The following is a 17,811-nucleotide window of genomic DNA, read 5'->3' on the forward strand; positions in this document are numbered from 1 at the left end:
AGAGGATCTCCAGCAAAAACCTTTTTTTTTAATTCTATCTAGAGAACAGTCTAGTAAGGAGCAGTTTCATAAGAGCAAACTGAAAGTACGTATTAAAGTACAGTAAATGGGCAGGTTTTAGGTTTCTTATGTAATGATACATGTTTCTCTGCTTCAAAGCCCCAGGCTTTATGCTTTAAGCTGGCCTTTATTCCTGGTAAGTGTTGGAATAGAAAGTTTATGAAAATTGCTGACCTGTAGTTCAGATGTCTTGACTCTACATACTTGCATGCTGTAATAAAAAGGCTGATTCAACTCATGCTGATGCATCCAGGCTAGCTTTCTGCTAACTAATATGAGTGCTGAAGTTAAACCAGCTCAAAGATTAGCAAGGTGTAGTGCTTGAGTATTTGGTCAGGCTCACGTTTGCAACTCACATTTTACTTTGGTTTCAGTGATTACATGACTACTAATACCTGAGTTTGCAAACTTGAATCTTGCTTTGTACTTCTGCCTGACAGACATTTGGCTGTGGTAACAACATACCCCTAAACTGATTCATGGTGGAGTAAGTAACCTTAGACTCCTGACAGTCACTGCTTGTAACTCAGTCAAAGCATTGGCCCTGTATTGCTCCATCCACCACACTCCACTAGCAAACATTTCTTCCTTGCAAAGTTACACCATGGATAAATTTCCGAGGCTGTAATGAGTGCCACAGCCTTATGGGCTGCTCTTTATTCCAAGGCATTTGGTCTTGTACAGCTTTCTCCAATATGTCAATGTGATTTCATGCTTTATCCAGAGAGGTGATGACATAAAACTTGGAAAAGAATAGAGTGAGATGTATTGTGCATGTTCAGCACATCCCCAAAAATATTTGTAGGCTCAAAGAAAAGAAAGAAAAAGGAAATGAAAGAAAATTCAGTGCATGGTCTGAAGTCTTTAAGTTATAACTGTTTGTACCATGCTACAAACATCAGCAGCTGAGAAGTTCTGTTTACTAGAGAAACCATTCCCCATGATGACATAGAAGAGCTCTTACCACCCTGCAAACTATCACACCCTTATCACATCATCGGTTATATCTGTGCAGATCTGTGACAGTCACTCCAAAGCCTGAATGTTACACACACACTGTGCAACTGAACTGGGCTGATATAATGGAGACATTTTGCAGTGTAAGCACTGATGAACAGAAGTTAATTTGATTTTTATGGGATCACAGAATAGAAATGATTGGAAGGGACCTCTGGAGATCATCTAGTCCAGCCTTCCTGCTCAAGCAGGGTGAGCTACAGCGGGTTGTTTATGCCCACGTCTAGTCAGGATTTGAGTATCTTCAAGGATGGACACTCCACAATCTCTCTGAACAACCTGTTCCACTGTTCAAACACAGTAATGTTTTTCCCTATGTTCAGATGGCATATACTGTATTTCAGTGGGTGCCCATGCCTCTGGTCCCATCAGTGAGCACCACTGAAAAAAGCCTTGCTCCATCTTTGCAGTCTGTTTTGGGGTATTTATATACATTGACAAGATCACCCTGAGCCTTCTCTTACCCAGGCTAAACATTCCCAGCTCTCTCAGCCTTTCCTTATAGGAGAAATGCTCCCTTTACCGAACTCTCTCCAGCGTGTCCATGTCTCTTTTGTACTGAGGAGACCAGAACTGGACCCAGCACTCTGGCTGTGGCCTTACCACTGCTGATAGAGGGGAAGCATCACCTCCCTCTGCCTGCTGGCAACACCCTCCAAATGCAGTCCAGGATACCATTAGCCTTTGTTGCTGAATCGGCACATTGATGGCTCATGTTCCACTTGCTGTCCACCAGAACCCCTAGAGCATTTTCAGCAAAGCTGCTTACCAGCTGGTTGAGCCCCAGCCTGTGTTGGTACCTGGGGTTATTCTTCCCCAGATGCATGACTTGGCACTCCACTTTCCTGAACTGCAGTGTGCATTTGCTTCCGTCATCCAGACCATTAATGAAGTTCTGAAACACTGTTGGTTACAGTTTACCCCCCTGGACTTTAAACCACTCCCTTCCTCCTTCCTTGGTACCTTCAACGTGGCGAGCTTCACAAAGATTTTCAGATGTGTAATTGGCAACATTTTTTTCTATGGACAGTGTTTGTTGAAAGATTTAAGTCAACCTTCAGAAAAGTCATCACGTTCGGTTCTGAAGCTACTGGGGTTTTTTTTTTGAAGCTGCTGAATTATTTTTTTATTTGTTATATTTTATAGCATTATCTATAGTGGCCTTATCTCCCTAAAATTATTAAAGATCATATATAAAATGATAACTATGACCATTAAGCATTTCCTTTTCACTTTTTCTGGATGAAGGTTTTGACCCCTCCCTCTTTTCCTATTTATTGTGCTTCTGTTGTATTTCAAAGTTTGTGTGTAGATTGATGCTACATAAAAAGAGATTCTCACCAGATGAGGAGCCATGAATTTTACTTTGCATTACACAAGTGAGACACAATTCAGATCACTTAAACAACAAACCTTTATGGCCTATATATCAAATGGGAAAAAGGACATGTCTGAGGGCAATAAAAACCACACACATGTTTTTGCCAAAAATAAATGCCCTGGAATGTGTAGTACCTGATGGTAATGTGCTATGTATATGATGTTTGGAAACACATTCTGACTAAACTGGGGGTGTTGATTCAGTATTACATGGAAACGGTACATGAATGGAGATTAATTTTAGACCATTGAGGGAAAATGTCCCATACACTCTGTGTCTGTTCTGGAAAGAAGGAAGACTGAAGGATGCATTGAATTCAAGTATCCAGCTAGACGAACTTTTGCAGGCTGTACACTTCAGTGGCAATCTGCTGCAGCATAAATTTTTTAGAGCAGCAGAGTTCTACTTATCAGGAGGCACTAGCTAACAGGTGAGAAAACAAGTTGCTTTTAGCTAGAAGCATAAAACCCCCCTAGATGCTTAAAGAACCAGTGAGACATGTGCAGTGCCTATTTCTTGGACCCATGCCAGGCCCTGCTTGTTGCTACCGTGGCATATGGGATCCATTTAATGCTTGCTATAGCAAAGCTCTCCTCTGTCACAGGAACTGCCCTGGGCTAACGTATGTGAGGTATATGACATGTAGTGGTGATCTGGATTGCATGTTATTTTCAGGATAATACAATCAGTAAACTCAGAACTTGGGTAGGCAAAACATACCCTAAGTTCATTTAGCCACTTTCACCTGGAGCAATTTCAAAGATTACATACTTTAATCTCTTTATTCTAGTGCAACCAATGGTGTGTCTAGTTTTTGATGAGTTTTAATGCCTTTTTTGGAGTATAATCATGTCTCTTTCTCGTGACTTATCCATTCCTAGCACAGCATGTGAGCAGATTTCTATCTGACCAAGTTGCTTAGTATTGAAGAAAAAAATTTACAAATATCAGATTGCAGAAAAGCCATAATTACTAGTGCATATTTCTGGTATTTCATGTGGGCACATTTTGTGATGTGTTTCCCATGATGTGGAACTCTGCGGTGCCTGACATATCTGTGTGAAACATTTCCTGCTGCCAGTGGGATTCCCATTGTAGATTGAGCCTTTGCTATGCAGAGCTCTGTTAAAATGAAAAAGAATTATTCTTAATGTTTATGCATGCCCAGGGCATAAACATTAAAGATGTACAAGGATCATAGTAGAAGTCCCTGAGAACTGGCTGTAACCCCAGGCCTTTGTCTAACTTAAAATCTTTTATAGCATAAGAAGGCTGAGCTAGTAGGAATCCAAGGCCCAACCGTGGGACAAATGAGGGCCAGTTAGAAATGAACTGGGTGGATGGATGTGACTGAGTGTTTGTTAAGGGGGTGAATGTCTGTAACAACAAGCAATTGTCAGACGGGACTGGCAAGAAGAAAGCAAGGTGCAATCAGAAGAAATTGCGAGAGCTGAAATATATAGTGAAGCCTTGGAGAACAGATTTGTGGCTCAAAACAGGCTATGGCTGTTAGCAAAGAAATCAGAATACAAATTAACATTTCTGTAATAGAACATCAGTGGAAAAACATGGAAACCATGTTCTAACATTCATTTTCGTGCTGCCAGAGCAACCTTATGTTTCCACTCTTCACGTTTGCTTGTCTTTCCACATACTCACTGTATAGACTAGTCTGAGCTCTGAATCCATGCATTTCTATGTGAAGTGCCTGCAACAGCTAGATTCTGATTTCAGACAGCGGTCCTATGAGTTAGTGCAATATAAATTATTAATAATTCAATTAACATTGATAACTAAGTTCATATACTTTAGACACTATGCTTCCTGTCTATAAGGCTTTTAAGTAATAGTACTTACCGAGAAACAAATGGAAGCAGGGAGACAAGCGGATTTGCTCAGTGTAGCATAAGAAATTGGTCAGTGCAACTGGTTCCCAGCCCTATTATGTGAGTGGCAAACGGCACAGATACACTTTTCAGAAAGTACTGCTTCTCCTGTGTTCCTTCCTTGACAAGAGTGCTTTAGTTTTGATACAGTCTAAAAAGAGCTAGAAAAGTTTCTTCCATTCGACTCTTCTACTTTGTTGGTTCTTAAATTATTCATTACTTTTGTTGTCCCCAAATCTGGGTTCTTCACCCCCTGTGCAACAGCTGATCCACACACAGAGCTGAGATACTTGTTTATTGCCTGTGTAGAGATGGGTGCTAGGTGGTAAATCCGCAAAGCTAGCAGCCTTTTAACACATGGTAAAGCTTTTCTACACTTTGAACAATTGTTTACAATTATGTTTAGTCACACTTAATTTGCATTAATTTGCTTTGTCTCCATTTAAAGGTACAGCGTTCTTTCTTTTCACCAGGCATGTTCTGTGGGGAGGGGGCTTTGTTAGTAAGGGGCTTTCTTTGCTGAGAGTGGATCTTTTAGTGTGCTAATTAGGACAGTTCACACATACTTCCTTATTTTCCCTTTGGTCTCATGAACAATTTGGTTCTCCTTGAGCTTATCGTCTTACTTAGTTTGACTTTATAATGTCTATTCCTCTTCCCAAGGCCATGTCTTGTTAACAATTTGTAAGGATTAACTAATATCCTCTGTTTTTAAAATTCTTTCTTGTTTTTCACTATAGGTATTTACATATATTTTTTGAAGTGATTTCAGGTGGGAAACAGTATCTGTAGGACCAAATATGATTGAACTATTGTCATAGACCATCTTGTGCTTTCACTACTGTATTACAGATGATGATGATTGTTATGTGTTTTAAAGTATTATTTGAAAACAAAAAAGGTTGAAGCTTTTTAAAAATCATCTGAGAAAACAGCGTATGAGATACAGAATTACAGGAAAATAAAACAGCTCTTATGAGTGTTATTCCAAAATCTCTCATATTTTGGGTGTCAGTTTCAGAACTAAAGGAAAATTATTGTAGATGATACAAGGTCTTATTATTAAACACCTTATTTTTGTCACCCCAAATGCCAAATGTTATTTGCAAACTGTTATGTCTGCTTGGTTCTTTTCATTTTAGAGACTGAGTAAGGAAGGCATTTAATAGTTTCAAGCCACTAGGGTTTACTAGATACTTTCTTAAACTGTTATTTATGATGCATATATGTTTTGCTGTCGTCTATTGAGGTGGCTAGAAATGGAATATGCAAACAGAAAATGTAAAGGAAGAAAGGTGAAACATTCTCAGCTCACTAAGCACACTGGTAGGGAAGAGAAGGAATAATGGCCAAGTATATATGAAACTGTCTTACACAGTTTTCAGTGTTGGTGTTTTCTAATTAATTAATGAAAGTGTTATATTGGTTAGGCAACGAAGTCAGAAATATTTTATATGCAATGGGAAGGACAGGATCTTAACTTTTCCAGTGCTGTGACCATGGTCTTCATAATGCTGCTAATTACTGAGGCAGGAATTGCTAATAATGTTCAACTACAAAAGCAGGAAATTATGGATTTACTCAATACAAGAGTGCCAGTGTTTCAATACAACTAATGATAGGCTTTATTCAATAAAGCAAATTCAAGAAATGAAAGATATTTCAAATGAACAACTTTCTGATTTTTCCATAAGAAAGGATTTATAGAGCCAACAAGTGAAGTGGACATACAGCAGAAGATAAGCAATGTGTTTGTGCTACACAACCTGACTTCAGGTAGTAAAATTCTCATAAAAACAAATACAGCTTAAAACTTCATGATATTTTCCCCATCTGCAGTTTAAATAATAGCTCTTAGCATTTTGGTAGGTTTTTTGTTTGTTTGTTTGTTTTTCAGAAAATGATTAGTCTTGACAGAGATTCCAGTCTTTTTACTGAAAGAGTATGAAAACTTAAAGATGGGGGGGCAGATACATTCTCTTGGTTCCCGGTTTCTCCTACTTTTATACACTTATGGCTTATAAGAAGTCATTCAGTTTTTCACTTTCTTCAACATGGTATGACAGGTGGGCACTTTGCTAGTGATGAAGTAAGGGAGGTTATTTGTAGGGGTGAAAGTGCTTGCTGACCTGGCTATATTTGTCAAGTGTCAAATCAGGAATAATTTGCAAAATTGTCAGTGATACAACTACGACAGGAAGATTAAACTTCCTGTAAATAAAAAGGTCTAGAAGCAGATAGTGAAATTGTCACTGAAAAGGCAAGAAAATTCAACCAGAAACTGGATTTTTTTATGTTGTCTGTCAGTGGTGGCTTTTTTAATATATCCTATAAAGAAATCTTGAGTGGTTTTTTGATAGCATCATTTCCAATTCCTCTTTCCCTTCACCGGAAGAAATCAAGAAACAAAGCTTTCGTTTGAAGGTAGTCCACTAAATGACTATCATCAGTTTTATGTCAAATTTTTCCTCCAGATATGTTTTGATACCTTCTAGGAATTAGTTGAGATTGGAGAAAGTTTACAGTGTTTGATACTTACTATTTGTAAAAAGTGACATTTATATTGTAGTTCTTGTATGTCTATTTCTCTCAGGATAAAAAGTAGGTCATGGTAAGAGAAGAAATACAAACTACTGTTAACCACGGAGATTTATGTGGGGTGGGACTTCTAAAAATGATGGAAACAACTCCATTCAGTATTTGTCTTTGTTGTTGCAGGCATTAAATCCTATGTTTCAAGCTAACAGTGAGTTAGGAATTACAGTTTGTTGCAGTGAGCTCCTGAACTTCCAGAAGGCTTAAACCTGTAGCCCTTGTAGTAGCCCAAACTGCTGGAAAAGCAAAGATTTTTGCCTTTTCTAAGTGTTTGAAGCGGTTCCTAGTAGCTAAGAAATTAATTCTACAGTTAAAGGAGTATGCAGAGCCTTTTATGTTCTTTGGATCAGGAACTCACTACAAAGCATAAACTGGTAATGAAGACACATCTTCTAGTCAGTGTAGTGAGTGGGCCAAACCCTTTCCTGGTGAGACTCTTGACTGCAGTGAAAATCCTCCTGAAACTTCTGGATGCAGTTCTGGCAGACCAGCATTGACCAAGTCTGGAGCAGAGAACAAGATAGCTCCTGCCAGGGGAAGCAGGTAAGCAGCCGTAGAGACCAGTTACTTTGAGGTGCAACTCTAAGTAGGAAGGGGAGCTGGTGCTGAGCTTAGAGGAGGGGGAGCAGTTTAGCTTCCCAGGTAAGAGACGGCAGAGCTGTCTAGGTGTTGTTTTCATCATCTGATTTTGCCAGATGGAACTGAGTTGCCTCAAGCACAGCAGGATAGCAACCTAATTGTATCCATACTATAAATAGACTGGATCTGAGGAGGGTATTCTAAATTTTGAGTGATGGATGTAGTCTAATAATCAGAGTATGCTAATAACTAGATGGTGATGCCATTATTTGTGTTTACTAAATGTCTTCAAACTACTTTGTTACACTATCTGATTGCAGTCTTATTTTTTCAAGTAATGAGTTCTACAAGATACTCTCAAAATTAAGATGCCCTTACAAGTCTATCTCCTTTTTATGCAGTGTATGGGCGTTATTAGTGTGTTTGCTGAGTTGCATCAAACACAATGGCTGTTTTTGTGCATATCTCTTAAGAGATCAAGGACTACTTGTCCATGGAAATTCTGCTTAACAAACAAGTGACAGTTATCTCTGAAGAGTTTTTTTGTAAACTATAATCTTTGTTAACACAGTACTCCTCTCCTGCAGCGTAATAGAAACCCTCATGCATATAGCACTGCCCTGTGTCTAAATGAGCGTCTGTCTCCCCAGTCATGTAAGGTAGACATGAAGATTCTGAATGAATCTGCACCATCATAGAAAAGTAAGAGAAAAAATCATCAGGAATGGATTGCCAGCTATCCTCTACACACCAGAAAGCATCAGTAGTTGTTCTTGTATCAAAACATGAATTGTATATTGTGAGAAGTGTTTTCTACTGTGTCCGCTTAGTAGGAGAGTATATTGCAATCCACAAAGTAGAGCAGCAAAGCTATGATAATCCATGTTGATTAGTATTCATATAAAACTTATTTAATTTACATTTAACCCCTCCCCTTTGCTCATCTTCATGTTTGTCAGTGAACCTAACTATAATGAGGCTTAAAATCCCAGTTTTGTTTGAAGGTTGTTTATCTTACACTCTGTCAGTTGATTGGGTTGAACAGCAAATGGTCAGCTTCTATCCTCAAATATATGTCTGCCTCCCACAAGTACACCTGTGGGTACTTTGAGCAGGTGATATGTATGCTTTTCAGACTGAATTTAGTTGACTTGCATAATGCAGGATCAGTGTAAGATTTATTTGACTACTGAGCTTTATTCTTTTTTTTTCCTTTTGATCCTGTTATTGTTCATTGTTAAATACTGTAATTATGTTGACCAAAACAAAAGATTTTTTCTCAAGAGGATTAATCTAGCTGAAACCCTCTGACTCTACGTGAAACACCATCCCTGGTGAAAACCAGTGGAACAGCTGGATCACAGCAATTTTCCCATGGAAATACACTGTTCAGTTTCTATCTGCACAATGGAACAGTCAAATCCTGCAGCTGGAAAGGGTTACTTTGCCAGCAAATGCAGAGCAAACCTACAGTTTGTCAGACTGTAAGCCTGGCAGCAATTAAGACAAACTGGGATGGATAAGTAGTATTACACAATTGCATCAGATAAATCTGACTACCAAAATAGTTTTTAGCTATTCCCCTTCCCAAATAAACAGAGAGCCTGAAACTGTATCTCAGGGAAAATAATCAGAGCATCCAGCTTTATTAAGATGCAGACAAATTACAGGGAACAGCAGAGGATGAATGTAAATATCCAGTGCAAATATCTAATTTGCAATTCTGAACATTTGGGTTATACACTGTAATGGCACATTATGTCTAATTTATTTTAAATTTTATAAAACAAAGGAGAGAGACAGGACAAATGCTATGTAAAACTAATGGAAAAAATCAGCTGAAGAGAACTAAACATAAATTTTCTTTAAGGGTGCTTTTAAAGGTGTCCTTTCTCTGTTTAAAGGTAAGATAGAAAATAGTTTTCAAAACAGCTGAAATTTTAGTCATAAAGAGTACAGACATACTCTTCAGAAAATGATTTATCCGATTTAGAAATGCCCTTACCTAAAGAGTCTATCCTTTCATGCAGGAGAACTCGACTGAGCTAATAAGAGTCTTTAAAGATTGTTCATGAATCTTGGCTTCTGACTGAAACACTGAGCACAAGCTCTGATGGACCAAGCTACTCCAGGCATGGATTTCAAAATTGACATACAACTCCCTCACCAACAGAATGTAAAAAAGGAACAACCAGAGCACAAGCTGCATTCTAGTCCTTCAGCTTTTTGCCAAGAAAAACAGACCCTTGGCTTGCTATTTATTTGCATGTGTGCCAAGTTAAAACCTGCAGTGTGGCCAAGGGAGGCCGAGAAAGGCAGTTGAAAGACTTAGTTAAAGAAGACCTGATAATTCAGCATACTTATTGACTTTATTTTACACGCTATAGGAGAAACGCTGCACTTCTTCATATGCATCAAATAGTTGATTCTGCTTGCTGCCTAATCACAGTTGCCTGGTTCATGTTTAACTACATGTTCACACAGTCACTGGTGAGAGTCTTGCCTGTGTCCGGACTGAAGGTTATATTTACCAAGTCCACTATTTATCACCTTAGGAAATACCTATTGTTAAAAACTAGTACTTATTAACATCATGCTATAACCAGGCTGCTTTAAGGAAGGTATGTTCTCCTCTGCAAAAAATAAGGAGGGAGGTATGTCTATAGTTAGGTACACTGCTTTCCAGAGTAAATCTCCATTACTGTCACACGTGAACGTTGCTCTTTTTGCTGGTTTGGCTGTCTTGTCATTGCATATCAGCAGCGTTGATCTGAAGTTATTATGGACTTCCAACCTAGGCCTGAGTAGCTGCTCTTGTGTTTATGCTTGTTTTCTATGGCATATGTTGGAAGCTTTTCATAGTGGAGGCAGCATCTCTGGCAGATGATACTTATTCTTTATAGACCTTCACACATAGGATCACAACATGTTTAAATAACTCTGGCCTAATGATTTCAATATGGAAGAGCAAAGAGGTTGATACGACAGTTGAGAATCATGAAAGGAAGCTTGGAGACAGAAAAATCCTTGTGCATTAGGGATGATGTAGCTGGCTTGCTGCTGAAGTCATAATCCTACTTAGCACTCACAGTGTACCGCCATCCTCTGTGCCAGTCATTAGATAAAGCTTTGTTTTCTGGCCTGTTAGGTATTCAGTAAAGCCTACTAACCCACCAGCAGCTGATGCAAAGCATGACCAGGAGCCACTGACTAGAGGCAGCACTCACCCAGATGCCCGTGTTGCCAACTTAGAGGTTGACAGAGCACATTAAAAAAGAGCAGAACAGAGGCAGTGTAAAAAGAGGAAGTAGGTAGTGCAACCTAATAAAAGCAAGTAAAGAGAAAGCAAGAGACACACTGAAAATTATCCAGGTAAAGATGAGGCATGATCTGTTATTATAGGGAGGGGTATGAATGAAAACCAGGGTATGGGACAAAGTCAGTAAGAAATGCATTAAAGAGAAAGCTAGCTGGAGAATGTTACTTTATTACAGAGTACATCACTTGGTATCCTACTCCAGTTTCTCTAAACTGCAGAAATATGTGGAGAATGGGGAATCACCAAAGCACTGATGTTTTTCAAGCTGGTTGTTAGGCAAGTTGGTGTTGGGTCAGATTTAGATTTCGTAGCAATGCTTTGCCAGATCTGGTCTGGAAAAGCTAAATAAAGATAGCTCCAAGTAAGGATGCTTATTTGCTTCCCTATGTATCTTACATTTTTACTTTTTACTACAGTTTAATTATTCAGCATAAATAATAGTTTTCCTATGACATTAAAATTTTCTGCTGTCTAGGTAAAGTACTTGTTTCCCTCCTTTAAAATCATGTATTTGTCTTCTGTTAAAACTAATTAGTGCATTTGAAAACCTAAAAGAATTTCTAAAATCAAAGACTGGATTTATAGTATTGCTTAATGACTCTGGCAAACTGAGGCCTTAATTCAGAAAAAATTCTGTATTTGGAAAAATATTTAGGTAACATTCATTATATTGTTGAGGCTTAGATTTAAGAAGACATGACTATCTATGTATACAAACTCTCCGCTGAATCAAGGCCTAAGAAACAGGCTTAGAGAATTCTCTTTGACTCAACAGATATTTTTTTTCCTCTTAAAGGAAAACTACAAGCACATCTGTTCTGCCGAAGATGAGATGAGAAAGTAATCTGTGTGTCTGTCATGTGGAATAGCAGCCCCCCAGCACAGCCTCTGGATTTTCACTGAAGATGAAAACTTGTCTCAACAGGGAGACTCCAACCCAGTGTTTGTGTGATGGCTTAGTTGTGTCACGCTGGGAGAAGTCAGAGCTGAGATCCCAGTGCCATAGGGCTCAGAGTGGCTGCAACGCCCATGTATTTCAATGGGAACTGAGATCATTTAGCATGTTTCACACCATGAACCCTAGGATAACAAAAGCAGTGACCCTCCAACTAATCTCCAGTATTATTTACACCAATATTACATCCCACACAGAGTTGACTTTTACATTTTATGGGTATCATAATTACTGCTGTTGGACTAGAGCAAAGTTCAGTTAATATTCTCACTTTCGGCCAGACACAGCTTTCTGAGGTCTGTGCCAGAGATAGTTAAAGAATGGTTCAAATGGCAATCTCTAAGGCTTTGAAAATATCTGTGGGAGATAAGCTGTTCAGTTGTTCTTTACTGCCATAATGTATTAGAAGTGACATTGCTAAAGATGGGCTCATCTTTCTGGTCCAGTAGACCAATTGAGGCATTCATATTTTGCAACCCATGGTTGCACAGTTGTTGGCATCACTTCTCCCCTTACAGTGGCTTTGCGGAAAGCCCTATAATATTTTGTGAAGCCTTTTAATACCTGTGTTTCCAAGGAAAAAGTCTGTGAAGATTAAATGAGAAAGATAAGCTAAGGGATGTTTTTTGACCATATATGTGAGACATAAAAAAAGAAGTAATTTTCGCATACTGCGTTAATTGTACAGAGTTAAAGGGAGAACTGCAGTTGGTGAAGAATAGGTCAGCAATAAAAATAAAATCACTGATTTCTAGTGGTCTTGATTTCAGTTTGGCTTAATGATTGTTATGTAGGTGTCTAAAGTTAGCCTTCTGGAATGACTGTTAATTTACATTTTGCTGGTTAAGATCTTTTCCATTTATTAACCATATTTTGGAGGCATTCATTTAGCAAACAGATCCCTGATTCACTGAGATACTTAAGCATTTAAAATAGCCCCATGTTCAGAAATTTTGCATGTACCTTTTAGCTGTCATGGTTTGGGTTAAAAAAAAAGCTGCTGTCATTCCATATCTGCATGCACAGTAGCAAATCTATCCTTGCAAGGCTAACCAATTCAGTACTTCAATGCTAGTTATACATCTGTTTGATTGATATCCATCTTTCATAATCCAGTTAGGTTTTCTAGAAGTGCACTCCACAGTCTCCATTAATTCCTACATTTTGCAGCTTTTAAAAAGATAATCTGATATCTTCATTTGACTTTGTCAGTTGCTCGCTGATTTTTTTTTTCATTTCCTCTTAATTTTTCTTCAACTCTAACATAATTTCAATGTCACAATAATTTGCTTCAATTAAGGCAGACTTTATTTTAAATAATCTTGTGGTATAGGGAGGGGAAGATGAGTGTGAAAGATAAAAGTGCTTACAACACAATCTCCACTATTTACCTAAATTACCTAGTGCTTGTTTCTGATGTAGCTCAAGACGGAGGTTTCTGTTCACATGTTGGGCAATAGTATTAGTCAGTTTGTCAGTGGTAAACTGTAACTCAGCTATCCACTGAAGCTAGAAAAGCAACAAAGAGGTTTTTCACTCATGGCAATTAATTTCACAAGTATGAAGTTGAGTCTATATGCGTTAGATAAAGCATCCTGCTGCCAGTGAATTTTAAGTAAAATTGCTAATTCTATTTCTCAGCTTAAATTCTAACTTGCTTCTTTTTATCAAAAGGCTGATGCTTCCACCTATAATAAATTTTCAAGTTTTGTGGTATAAATTTCAACTATCAGCAGAGAGATCTGAAAAGAGTCTCATAACACTTTTCCGTGTGTAAGTGAGATTGTTAAGATAAATAGCAGGACTGTGTTATACAACCTGCAGTGAGGCCATAAGGCATTGGTGATGAAATGGAGCTGAGTTAATTGCAATACATTACTGAAATTGTTCTATACATAACTCTGTAAAAGCATTGCTAAAACAGACTTTTCCTGTAAGAGATGCATTTGTTATGATTTCAGATGAGATCTTAAAGTATCAGATCATGCCCCTGTAATTGTGTTAGTGTCCGTGTTTTCAGAAAATGGTTTGCAGTACAGTTCTTTTGTAGTAAAAGAAATTGATGTGGCCTTTGGCCTGTTTGGTAAAATATCATAGGGTGGAGGAGACTGGTGGAGGTAAATAGAGGAAAGCGGAAAGGCCTTGGTATCTATTAAACTCTCATGTGCTATTGAATTAATGCACAGCATAAGACAACTGAACCCATTTATCTACATTTGCATAGCTGAGCAGAAATCCAGATACGGACAAAGCATAATGATTTCACCAGGTTTGCTAAACAAAGATAGACTGTATGAGGTCAGATTATATTACTCGGTTTTCAGAAAGATACCATACATCTTCCTTTTCCAACACGAGGTAGCCTTTCTCACCTTGGCTCCTGTGACCAGCAGGTTTCTGCTGAGTGCTCCCTCTCTCTCACCTGGTGTCCTGGGGCAAGACAGAGCTCCAGTCCCTCCTGTGCGTGCATGGTGGTGCTGGGCATGGCACAGCAGGATACAAAAGCACGAGGGTCTGCCACACAACTACACGTTGCGTGGAACTGAGAAGTAAGAAACAGGAGGGAAAGCACCCAAACCCTAGCAGTGTGCCAAACCTCTACTACAGCATACTGATTATCCCCAAATGTTCTGTGTGAAGCCTGTGGCTTTCTAAAGGCCTACCACAGAAGGAAAGTTTTTGGGTTGTTTTTTTTTTTTTGGTTGGCTGCTTTTAAAATGTTAAACGAAAGAAAGCTTATTGTAAGAATACTGATGCAATTACCAAAAAACTCATCAGTAGTGGATTTGGGATGTGTTGATTGTAGCAGAAACATATATATATATATATATATATATATATATATATAAAATAAGCTTAACTAAAACTTCAGAGCTAAAGCATCCCAAATATTTTGCTTCTTGAAATATGGAAGCAGGTTCACTAGAGGATTCACATTTATTTTTCATCATCCTAAACCAACAAAGGTGATTTCTGTTCCAGAAATGGTTACAGACACATGGTGTTCAAGTTGCCCTCTTGCAGGGCAATTTTTCACTATTACCTTTGGATCTTTGTGGCAACGTGTTGAAAGTGTGCTAATGTGTTTACTGCACATCCGCAAGTGACATCCCAGCAATTATGGAACACAGGGCCAGCTTTGACACAAGTAGAGTCTCAGGAGGAAAAGACATTTACCGCATCATTAAATAAGCAATGAAGGTTTAAAAATAACCTTCCATTTTCTACCTTGAAACAAATACAAAGAGATCATTAATTTCTGACTGCAGTTAGAATAAATGCATACAGACTTTGTTGTGGGGTTTTTTTGTTTGGTTGGTTTGGGTTTTTTTTCCCCAAGCAGATTACCTGGAAGACCCTGCACAAAGGCTGTATAAATCATTCTTGTAGCTAGGGCCTGAAAGATTTAATACAACAGGAAGAACATTCTAAATTTGGTTACAAAGAAAATTAATTTTGCAAGATATTAAGCCTGTCTGGGCAAACAGTTGTCTCTTGTGTATTTTGGATCAAGCTCACCTTTAATGTAAGCACACACATCTCACTTCAGTCAACAAAGTTTGAAACTGAACTTGACTCAATATGTTTATATGCAGGTGTTAGTCATTTATATATTTAGTCACAAAAGGAAACCTTTGATTGAAGACTGAGGATCACTTTTTGGTCTTTTTATTGATGCTAATTGCAAAGCTGTATTGGTCTTGGAAACTGGAGGTAGAAGTAACAGACACCTCCATGTTTTCTGATTACCAGTGGGTTGATATCTAAGGTTTTTTAAACTTTTCATATTGCACTTAGATTCAAATAATTATATGGAAAAAAATTTAAATGCAGTAAAATGGATAACTAGTACAACAGAATAAATCTTAGCTGTTTAACACAGTTGAAGCTATAGCCTGAAGCTGTCATGACTAATTACTCAGTATGAATTTCGTATTTCATTTCAAGCTTAAAGAAAGAAGTACATCTGAAATCAAGAAATGGTAGCATCTTGCCTTCCTTGTGCATTGAAATCTATGACAATTAGTGTTTGGGGAATACAAAGTTGGATCTCCTATGCTTAAATATGTGTGCAATAAATATGCAAAACCCCCCAAAATTCATTACATTCACAAGCATGCTGTGTGCTGCCATATAGCTAATGCTTTGGCAGTGATTTCCTACTTGGAAAACCCTTCTCAGGCTTTTAACAAAACATTTGTTGGTGGGAATGAGCTCAGTGATAGATTTTTCTGTGTTTGGAGATGCTACGTGCCTTGAAGACTTCATACTAAATATACTCATCTCATCACCTTCCATGCCACCTGTACTTGTACTGTTGTGTTTTACAGTCCTTCAGAATCTCAGGACCACAGATATTTATTTATTTACAATAGCTTCTCAAGCTGTAGGTTACAGTCTTGAAAAAGTTGTGGAGACTTCAGTGAAGGTCATGTTGGTCTAAGTCTTAAGAGAAGTCCTTTCAGATATAAAATTTAACTTTTATGTTGACTTTGCTAACAGCAGTTGAGCTCCTCCAAGGACAATAATAAAAAGCTACATTATTGGCTGCAAATACTTGAGATAGCTAGGGAATGGATAGCTACCTTTAATTTCTGACAGCAACTCAACTCTGTAATGTAGAGTTGTGTGTGTATCAACAACTGTGGATAGTTATCACAGCCTTGCTCCTTGATCTGCCTCCTCTCTGTTACCGTAAACACCCTGTATAAAACCTAACCACAGATTCTCAGCCTGTGGAAGTTGGTAACAAGATACTCTCCCTGGTGACACAATCAACTAATTATATTAAACAGCAACAGCCCTTACAGAGGTATGCAAAATGCCTTCTGAGTATTAACAAAATATTTCAGGACAAAACTATGTATTAACAAGTCTGACTAGTCAAAATTTTTAAATATACATAATTTTCAAGAATAGTCGCTTTTTAAAGAGTTTGAGGTTTTATCTTTTCTTTTTTTTTTTTTTTTCAATAATGTGTGGGTTTTTTTCTAAGGGAATAAATCTCCCTAACACTGTTGGTTTGGGGCTGCTGATCTTAGATGCTAATTGTAATGCAAAAGTCAGTGCCTTTGGAGCTGCAACCTTCCCAAGCTCCGAATGAGTCCTTGTGTTTTCTCCATGCATAATTGAGAAGTACCAAGAGCACTTTAAATCCTCAGAGATGGAGTGTTCCTATATCTTTTTCTTTTTTCCTTTGGAAAAGGTGTAAAATTACTGAGGAAACATAGGAGAGAAAAGGAAGAGAGGAGCATTGCCAGTTGTCTTATGATGCAGTCCTCTGAGCTGCTGAGAAATCAGACTTCCCTCCACAGCAGCAGCCACTCTGGCTCAACCTGACACTGTCATCTGCAGAGTTTTCAAGCAGATGTGGCTGATTTGAGCCTCATTCATGCTGTGAATCTGTGATTTTCAGCAGGCTGGGTAAGATGAACCACTACAATTATTTTCAGTTGTAATATGTCCTGTTGCAAACCCTGTCCTGGATATGAAGTAGCAGACATATTATCACTGTTAACTCCACCTTATTACGTATGAGTGTGGCCTGGAGAGACTCAAGGAAGCTCCGTTAGAGAGCACTGAATTCAGTTGTTGAAGACTGCTATATGTTAGCATTTCCGGCACTGAAATAAAATCAGACAAGTTCAGGGCTGAATTAACTCTGCATTTCATTGATGATATACCACTGATTTCAGTGGCTTTGCCTGTCAGAAACTAAAAGGAAAGTTTGCCCAGATGAAGTCCTCACCTGTTATGTCAAAAGATGAAACTAAAATCTCTGTGCTGCAGTTTCCCACTGAAATTCACTGAAGTCATCTCTGCTACAATGTTTATTTCCTACTCTACTGTCAGGCTGAAAATAGTGCAGAATGTCATTGATTCCTAGGAAAAATAATAATAATTGGTAGTGGTGGTGGTGTTAATAATAATAATAATAATAATAATAATAATAATTGCACTTGGTGTGAAGTCTTTCATTTATGGAATGTAAACTAAACTGTTCTTAGAGTAAATAGTG

The 17,811-nt window shown here is 38.1% G+C and overlaps 1 protein-coding gene across 2 annotated transcripts in view; it reads left to right on the top strand.

The window, feature by feature from the left end:
- TRPM3 (transient receptor potential cation channel subfamily M member 3) overlaps positions 1 to 17,811 on the top strand; it is a 309,277-nt gene that overhangs the window by 118,119 nt on the left and 173,347 nt on the right. The gene's annotated exons all lie outside the window — the stretch shown is intronic.

Source organism: Falco punctatus (assembly GCF_963210335.1).
Source record: "Falco punctatus genome assembly, chromosome: Z".
Taxonomy (NCBI): domain Eukaryota; kingdom Metazoa; phylum Chordata; class Aves; order Falconiformes; family Falconidae; genus Falco; species Falco punctatus.